The sequence below is a fragment of the Quercus robur genome, chromosome 5, assembly GCF_932294415.1.
Source record: "Quercus robur chromosome 5, dhQueRobu3.1, whole genome shotgun sequence".
NCBI lineage: Eukaryota > Viridiplantae > Streptophyta > Magnoliopsida > Fagales > Fagaceae > Quercus > Quercus robur.
Window position 1 is genome coordinate 28116003 of NC_065538.1, and position 9780 is coordinate 28125782.

Here is a 9780-nt window from a genome sequence, read left to right on the forward strand (position 1 = left end):
TTTTAACACATATCAATAACTGAGAACTTCAGAGCAACATATTGTATTTTTCTGACCTCTACACAATTTTAAATTCACAATTTAAGCATCCATGTAAAAAAAAAAACCGGGCGAAAAAAACATCACAAAAAATAACTGGAGCTTTCTCTCTTAATTAAAACATAGTGCCATCACACCATTAAACATAAACTCAATCAAAATTTCTATAGACTTGTGAACAATTGCATCTCATCATAGAAGCAACCAACAAAGCACTAAAATTAACCTTCTATGAGCAACATGAGGGCATATTCCCTCCAAGCCAAGAAAGTACAGTCAGTCTTTATCATTGACCTCAAACTCTCTTACCCAACCAATTTCATAACTTGATGATCTAATCTAATATCATGCCTAATTGTCACATAGCAAGAGCCATAATTTGACATTCTCTGTCAAATAACTGACATACACTCTACTGCAAGTCTAAATTGCAGCCCTAGAGTTCACAATTGCTTTTTACTAGAGTTTGAAGAACTTTATATAAATAAAAACTTAAGTAGAGCAGGCAATCAGCAAAAACAACCAAAAGTAATGGAAAGGGTAACCTATTCAGCCAATTAATTAGGGGAGGACTGGTATGATATAGATGATAGAAGTAAACAAAACAATAATTCAATATCAAATAAAATATCCCAACACAGTAAATGTAGGCAAGGCAAGAACTTAGCAAATAAAATCAAATAAAATAACACTACAGCAACATTACATTAATAAACAAAATATCATTTCTGACATTATCAAATTTAGCAAGAAGAAAGTCATCAAACTTTTAGTAACATGGATCCAATTAAACACTAAATCATCAACTTTAACAAACCCTAACATCAACAATTTAATTTAACAAAGACCCAGTTAACAAAAACTAACATCATCACTGCAGAAGAATGCATAGTCCAAGATAGAAATTTGAAATTTGCCTGATATCAACCCACGAACAGAACAAGGCGCAAAACAAAACCATAAAAAAATAAAAAATAAAAATAAATCAAACCCACAAACCAAGTCAATCTCAAAAAACAATAAAGCTTCGATCTTTTTTAACAATTCTATTAGAAATTCAATAAAGAAACTAAAATAGAAAAAAACTTGGTGAAACCAAAGTTTCTTTGATTTTTCCCACTGTTTCTCGGCAACCAAACACTAAACTTTGTACAAAGCGATTCAACTTTTTTTTAGTTTTGAGAGACCGCGTAGACTGAAGTAACTCAAAGCTCTGTACACCTTGTTGTGGCTTTATCAAATCTTTTGGCAAAGGCGATGAATGTGAAATAGTGGAGACTGAGAATGGAGACTGAGTGAGAGAAGAGGGTGAGTGAGTGAGAGTGGAGAGGGTGAGTGAGTGAGAGAGGCTGAGGTTCAGTGTGAGAGTGAGAGCGTGAGAGTGTCTGCTCTGTGTTAGAGAGAGGGTGAGTGAGAGTGGAGAGTGTCTGATCTGTGTGAGAGGCGTTAATTTTGAAAAAAACCCAACTTGAAATCAAGTCTTAGAGACTCGATTTCCATGTGTACTCCACGTGGAATTAGGCCACATCAAACTGGGAAAACCGAGCCTCAAAGACTCGATTTATAGGCCCAAAATCCAGTCTTTGAGACTCGAGATGTTAGTAAATTATATAGTTTGGGAACTAGGACTACTAACTATATAGTTGGAAAATTATGGTTAAATTCCCATTTTCGCCTATTGTTCTCTCTGATCCCTCTCATCTCTGTTGCTCTCTCCCTCTCATCAAAACCCAGCGCCAGTCTACCATCACCCACACCACCTCCGATCTGCCATCACCCAACGATGATGCTCCAACAACTGAGTCCAAAAAATCGAGAAGCACGGTGGCAGAGTGCGAGAGCGTGGGGTGAGCATGTTTTTCCAGAAAAGCTCTCATCTTTACTCTAAAGGGCTACTCGTCGTCAGTGTTGGTGGTGGTAGTGGTGGGGAAGGTATGGAAGTCGTAGAGATCGGCAAAGATCCTCCTCTTCATCCTCTTCATCGGCCTCCTGTTCACTACCATCGTCACCAACTTACTAGATCTGCCACCAATAAGAAGAATAAGAAGATGAGTGATTTTAACAATAAACAGTCCTACAATAATAAGTGATGAATGAGTGTGTGTGTCTGAGTGGGTGGGGCTGTTTTATGTTTTGTTTTATTATTTGGGGCTTCGTTTCTTCTTCTTCATTTTTGCTAAAATTTGTTGGATTTGCTAGGTTTTTTGTTGGTTGGTTTGTTGAGGTTTTTGTTGCTAGATGCACAGAATGATTAGGGGGTTTTGTTGATTGTGTTTGCTGGCTCAATTCGGATTCTATATTGTCCAAAAAAGAAGGAAACATGCAATTTGTACTTGGCCTTCCAATGCTCACAGATGATATGTTAGAATGTGGAATATAAAGCTTAAATGCTTTGGTCAAAGAAGCTCTGGCAGATCAGTGCTGGGTTTTGATGAGAGGGAGAGAGCAACAAAGATGAGAGGGATCAGAGAGAAGAATACACTGGAGTTTTGGGATATTTTATGGGTTATAATCTTGTGTAATAAGGAGTATTAAGTTTAAAGTTATTGGTTGACGTGGCACATTATTATTGGTGGCATAAAAGAGCTGCTTTACGCCAGCTTCGGACCTAATGTATTCTCTTAAAGGAAAACATTTGGAATTTGTTTGCAGTATTGGTGTATAGGTGGCAGTGGGTCTGCCATAGGAAGTTGCCAGTGGTCCGATGGGCTTACCAAGGGAGATGGGTTGCTAAAAGGTTTGGTTGACAGAGGTAAATTGGGTTTTTAGGTGGCTTTGTTTTCTGCCCTTAGATCTTTCATTTAACACGAGTCTTTCATCTGTTTAAAAAATGGAGAGAACAGGAGGTTTTGTAACGGGAGGGAAGCCGGTCCCAATAAAATTATCCTTAATTTTCTTACTGAAACCTTACAAAATAAGTTGTCAATGGAAAATCTCAATGCATCCATGATGAGAGGTAGCAACGAGCTACAGTTAGTGTCACACTATTTTGAGTAAAAATATTATTCTCATGTTTTCGAGATTGTCTTAGAACAATTGTACAGCCATAGGGTGTAGGGATTGGATTTTTTAGAGTTCTTACAATAGTTTCACCATGGAGTTATTAAAATTATATCTATCAATTTTGAAATAAGTGGTTTAGAGTTTTTCATATGATAAATAATTAAATAGATACTAACACGATAATAATCAAGAATTTTTAAATATTGATGAATTCGTAAAATATAATGCACCCATTTCAAAATGAATGGATAGGAGTTACCTAATGAACTTAAAAAGATTTTAATCTAGGGTGTAGTATTTAATCAGCCTCAAGGTTGCAGCCACTCAAGTCATTTTAGGATTGGGATGAAGAAACTTGGACAAAATGTAGAGCCAGGATTAAAATCAAGAAAACATCCAATGCTTATTCAATTTGAATAATCAGTATATTATGGAAAGCCTAGACAGTAAATTCCTATATTCAGAACTACAAATGCAATATGAACAAACTTGGATAGAACCAGTAACTCATAAAAAGATATTCGAACACTGATTATTGACCGAGGCCTGGGGAGATATGCCTCCATTGAGTTGTACTATGCCCAGAATATGGCTTAGGTTTAGGAAGATGACAGCAAAATAGTAACAAACTCTTTGCTTGTCATTAATGTCTCTCATGCTTTGTATTTCAGCAGAGGTAGGATGCAAAAAAAACCTAATAATTAAAAGAGCATGTTAATGAAAAGGTGACCCAAATAAAAACTTAAAACCAAAAACATAAAAGATAGGTTTTTTTTTAATTTTTATTTTTAAGAGAGTCTAACCTATAACATTTGCTCCTGATGATTGTTCTTTTTCATTAGACTAAGATACTTAATTGGTTTTTGATGTAGACAGAGATCGAGCCTCAGATATCTTATTTGACGATAAGAAATTTTACTAATTAAGCTAATTGGAATCCACACATAAAAGTTAGCTAGTAAAATAGCTAGTAGAGGAAAATAGGTGGATTTATCCAAAGTAAGATAGACATAGGATTGCAACTAAACCATATAGCTATTATAACATGGATTTGATTTTGAGGAACAAAAACAAGGGAAACAGAAAGAAAGATTGAAAAGCAGAATACATAATTGGAGCAGATTAGCTCGTATATATGTGACATAATGCATTTCTTGGGTTGCGTTTTCAGTTTTCATTGAACAGAACATGCTAGAGCCGCAACTTGTCATTTTCTTTTGAATAATTTTGCCCACCTGGAAAGTCGGTATGTGCTTGTTGGAGCTGGTTGATTAATGTAAAGAGACAAACAGACACTTGTAGACACTAGACAGACCCACAAACCCATAGAAAGAAAATGGTTAGGCATGCGCCATCTCATCTGTTTGTAATTTGGTGTTTCATGTATCCTACGTACCCTATTGGCAATTTGTTCATCAGCCATGCTAGGTTACATTCAAGATTACACCAAACCAAACCTACTTACAGGAGCTTGTCTGGTATTGCCCTCTTCTTGTATTTAATAAATACAATAGAAATTTAACTTTAGGTGTCAAATTCATAGTGATTGTTTTTTATCATTAGGTCAAGACATCAAAGCAAGACTTGAATTCCAAATTATTTGTTCGACACAAAATACTCTATCAGTGAAGCTACCCTGTTGTGTTTCTTTTCTAAAGTAATTAATTAAAAGAAAGAGGTATAGATGAAATCCATCAGGCTTTATCTCTTAAGCCTACTTTAAAATATTCAGGCTACTTGTGATGGTCAAGTTCTTTTCCCCCCTTCTTCTAGGGTATTTTGACTTTGATAAGCGGAAGCTAACTATACAGCTATACTGGTGCTTTAGCTTTTCACTATTATTCCTAAAAACAATTACAATTTGTTTTATACAGTAATTCTAGCAATATTTTAGATTTCTATTCCAAATGGAGCTTTTTTTCTTTTCTTTTTTCTTTTTTTTTTTAAATGATGTATTAATTTTTAGACAAAGTTTGGTAACAAACTTTGTTTTTGGCAAATCCACCGTTAAATTACATTTTCTTCTTATATCTTTTATGTTTGCAAAATTTTCAGAAGATCAAAAATCAATAGCTATGTCATCAATTAAATGTTTACATTTTTAGTTTTTGTAGTCTAAAATTATGCATAAAAAATAAGTTTATAAATCAAATAGTAAATGAATCCGAACTATGCATAAAAAAATAAGTTTATAAATCGTATAGTAAATGAAATCCGATTAGCACGAAATTTTACATGTGTGTTAAGAACATAAAGAATATGCAATCTAATTGTGAGATTTTCAAAATATGTAGTCATGTTAACTGTTTAAGTGAGAGTTGTTGTTTTAAGTTATAACTAATTTTATAGCCAAATTTTGTCCTTAATTTTAAAAATATGATAATAACAATAATTATGTTAAGAACATAAAGTATATGCAATCTAATTGTTAGATTTTCAAAATATGTAGTCATGTTAACTGTTTAAGTGAGAGTTGTAGTTTTAAGTTATAGCTAATTTTATAGCCAAATTTTGTCCTTAATTTTAAAAATACGATAATAACAATAATTGCTTAGTCTTGAATTTTTAAATATAAAATAATATTATTTTTATTTATTATATTACGAATCAGTCATTATCATATCAATTTATTTTATTTTTAATATAATTGATTTTTTTTTTCTTTTTCATATATATGGCTACGACTTTCTCAATTTTGGTGTTTAGAGCAGTGTTGGCTGTGCTGTTTCCTCCGTTGCTTTTATACACTGAAGACGACATAGCACGAATATCCCTTATCTGTATATCCTAAAATCGTCTTGGACCGATTGATGATCCATCCAATGCCCATCACCAATCCAAAACTAATTTTTTAAAAGATAAAATAAAATGATAATAATCCAAAACCAATTGACAAAAAATAGAAATAATACTAAGGATGACAATTTTGCCCCGCCCTGCCTAACCCGCCCCTCCCTGCTTCGTCCCGTGCGGGTTTTTCCCACCCCGCAAAAGTGATGGGGTGGGAATGGAGCAAGATTTTAGCCCCGCACCACGGGGCGAGGCGGGGATGGGTTTAGACTTTATAGACTTGTCTTGCCCCGTCCCCGCATTGCTAAGAGTTATAATTGTAAATTTTCCATACTCTAAAAGCCTACTATTTAAACAAACATATTAATATTAGCTTATTTTATTCTACCCAATGTGGTTCTCTACCATTATTTTGTTATGTGTTATCTATGAGCCCTTTTTTTTTTTTTTTTTTTTCTTGTGATTGTCTTGTTAAACACTTGGATATATTATTCAAATTTTTCTAAAAATTGATTTGATGGGATAAATTTAGCTGTAATTTTAAGTATATTTTTATTAAGGCTAAAATGCAAAACTGACCCTCTAAGTTTCACCTTTTGTCATTTCAGTCCTCTAAGTTTCAGTTTTGTCATTTCAATCCTCTAAATTTCAAATTTTGTCAATTTCGTACTCTGTTACCTTTCTGTTAGGTGCTACCGTTTATTAACCAAAATGACGCCGTTTTGGAGGTTTTTTTTTTTTTTTTTTTCATTTAATTTTATTGAAAAACTTTAATTACCAAAAAAAAAAAAAAAAAAAAAAAACTGAGGAATAACGTGTGAAGGAAAATGCCCCGAGTACATCATCAGCACATTCCCAGGCTTGAACGACAAAGCACATGCGGCAGTTTCCGGCGATGAAGAGGCGACTATGGTAATAGAATCAAGGGATATTGTCGCCGGTGATTTCGCAAGCTTGAAGAACCGTCATGCCCTTTAGGATATTGTCGCCGGCGATTTCGCAGGCTTGAAGAACCATCATACCCTTTCGATCGCGTGTTCCTAGTTGGTGAAATGGACTCGGGTTCTGACCACTAAGGGTAGAGGCAACGGAGGAAGGGGATCTGGAGTCGGGTCGGGTTGTGGTTGGGATTGTGCCGATGATGTCCCAGGGGCATTCTCCTTCATGACGTTGTTTCCTAATTTTTTTTTTTTTTTTTTTTTTTTTTTTGGTAATTAAAGTTTTTCAGTAAAATTAAATTAAAAAATTATAAAAAAAATCCTCCAAAACAACGTCATTTTGGTTAATAAACGGTAACACCTAACAGAAAGATAACGAAGGACAGAATTGACAAAATTTGAAACTTAAAGGACTAAAATGACAAAACTGAAACTTAGAGGACTGAAATGACAAAAGGTGAAACTTAGAGGGTCAGTTTTGCATTTTAGCATTTCATTAATGAAATAAGTTTAATTAAAAAAAATTGTACTAATTGTAGCCCAAATTAACAAAAAGTAAAGTTTTATGGGGTGGGGCGAGACTTCGCGGGGCCCCAAGGGACGGGGATGAGATGATAAAGTCTTTCCCATCATGTGGGGTAGGACGAGAATGGAGCAAAACAAAACCATGCGGGACGAGGACAAAGACCCCATCATTCAGCCCCACCCTGCCCCATTGTCATCCCTAAATAATATTAGTAATATAACAAAACTCACCATTTTTGCATAAAAAAAAATTTGTGAATAGTAGAATTATAGATCCACAACCTTGTCATGCCGACAAGTTGTGGATCATGCCGACAAGTCGTGGATTGTGAGTTTTGTTGTGGTGTTAATATTATTTAATAATAAAAAATTGAGTAATATTAAGGATATATAAATTCTCACAATTTTTGTCACAACTTGTTATGTGGCCATTTGTGAGTAATGAAAGTATGAACCTATTATTTGATCTCTACTATTCACAACTCGTGGCAAATTGTGAGTAGTGAATAGTAGAGTTATAAACTCATGTAGATCCACAACCTTGTCATGCCGACAAGTAGTGGGTTGTGGGTTTTATTGTGGTGTTAGTATTATTTGATAATAAAAAATTGAGTAATGTTAAAAACACATAAAATTTTATAATTTTTGTCGCAACTCATTACACTGCGATGTGTGAGCCGTGAAAATGTGGGATTTGATCTCTACTGTTCACAACTCAAGGGAGTTTGAGTTGTGAGAGTTAAAATTTTCCCCAAAATAATTAGACAAAGCGGCGGTGAGGGGGTCAAAATTTCACGTGACACCTTGAAGTTGAACGTGTCGATCCAAAGAGGTGGTAAAGCTATCGCGTCGACGCGTACTACATACTGTACTTTTGTCTCATCCATGGGCTTAGACTGTGCGGACAACACATACTAATCCACATGCACTGGTCTGTCTAATTTGTCCTTACTAATTATTGTACGGCCCAGATTCATTCATCATGTCCACTTTCTTCACACTTTCTATAAGATCATCAAGATGCCACTTCCAAGTCTCAACCCACTTTGATAAGTTTTTCCTTCTAATAACAAGTTTTTTCACTCTACTTTTCTCTCAAAACGGTTTTTCCCTGTTCTTCCTGCTTGGCATCAAAAGCCATTTTTCTTTATATTCCAGGCTTCATGCACTTCATTTTCATTTACAGCAATATACTAATTTATAGATATTATGAGTATGACAAATTTTACTTCACCAAATCACATAAAAATATAAATATATGTATTTACTAGGTTGTTGTAATCTACCTATCCTACTCTTTAGTACATCACTCCTAAATATTTTATCGTAGTTTTAGCATTTTTCTTTCAACTACTACCTTTTTTACTCACTCTCACTCCTCTTTTTTTTAAGTACTTTTTCACTGTTTACTCATTCGTTTCTTTTCTTTTTTTCCTCAAAAGCCCTTTCCCTCAGGTTTTTATTATTTATTTATTTATTTATTATTATTATTAAGTTCCAACTAAACCTTCCAAGGGAAGTATAAAATGGAGACCTCCTTTGGGTGAGTTGTATAAAACAAATTATGACGGGACTGTGTTCAGTGAGTCAGGTGAGGCAAGTATCTGAGTTGTAGTTCGAGATGCAAAAGGGAGGTAATTGCGGCCCTTGCTAAAAAAATCACCTATCTGGGGTCAGTGGAGATGGTAGAAGCCTTAGCTGCAAAAAGGGCTATAAAATTTATTATTGAAGGGCTGTAAAATTTATTGTTGAACTGGGTATCTCTTTGTCTAAATTTGAGGGGGACTCAGAGGTGGTGTGCAAGGCATTGCGGACAGCAGATTGGGGCCGCCAGTCTATTGTTCAGATTATCAAAGACACTTTGTCTATTGTGGATTCGCTTAGAACCTTTTCTTTCTCTCATACTAGGCGGTAGGGAAATTGTGTAGCCCATACTTTAGCCAAGAGAGTAATTATTTATTTTCCTTTATTAGTGTGGATGGAGCATGTTCCATCTTACATAGAACAACTTGTTATTTTAGATTCTGCAACTACTTAATAAAAGAGTTCTGTGTTGATTCTCTTAAAAAAATAAATAAATAAAAATAAAAAGGTTTGTTTTTGTAAGCCCACATCCACCATAAGCCCAACCTAAAACCCACTACAAAACTCCTTTGCTATAAAAACCCCCCCAAACAATTTCACAAAAACGGAAACTCCTTCAAGCTCTCAGAACCAAGAATCAAAAGAAAGATTCTACTAGTTTCCCAAAAATGGAAACTCACTCTCTCTCTCACTCACATTCACACGCAAGTTCCATTCTGTACGCTTATAAACCACTCACATCCACAAACCAGGCCTTCCCTCTCTTCCACCTCCCCTGCACCCGTTCTCACTCCACCAATCACCTCTTCTCCTCTTCGCTTCATCTCCACCGTCCATCCCCCAATCGTCCTTGCCACGCGTCCGCCACACCGGATCCTCCCCCAGACTCCGACCCGCCCCC

General features: G+C 35.2%; 1 long non-coding RNA gene across 1 annotated transcript in view; it reads right to left on the minus strand.

The window, feature by feature from the left end:
- Nucleotides 1-9780, minus strand: part of LOC126725695 (uncharacterized) — a 29647-nt gene extending 19867 nt beyond the window's left edge. Inside the window, exon 1 of the long non-coding RNA XR_007655568.1 lies at nucleotides 9650-9780. This is a non-coding gene — a long non-coding RNA (uncharacterized LOC126725695). The remainder of the gene's footprint in view (nucleotides 1-9649) is intronic.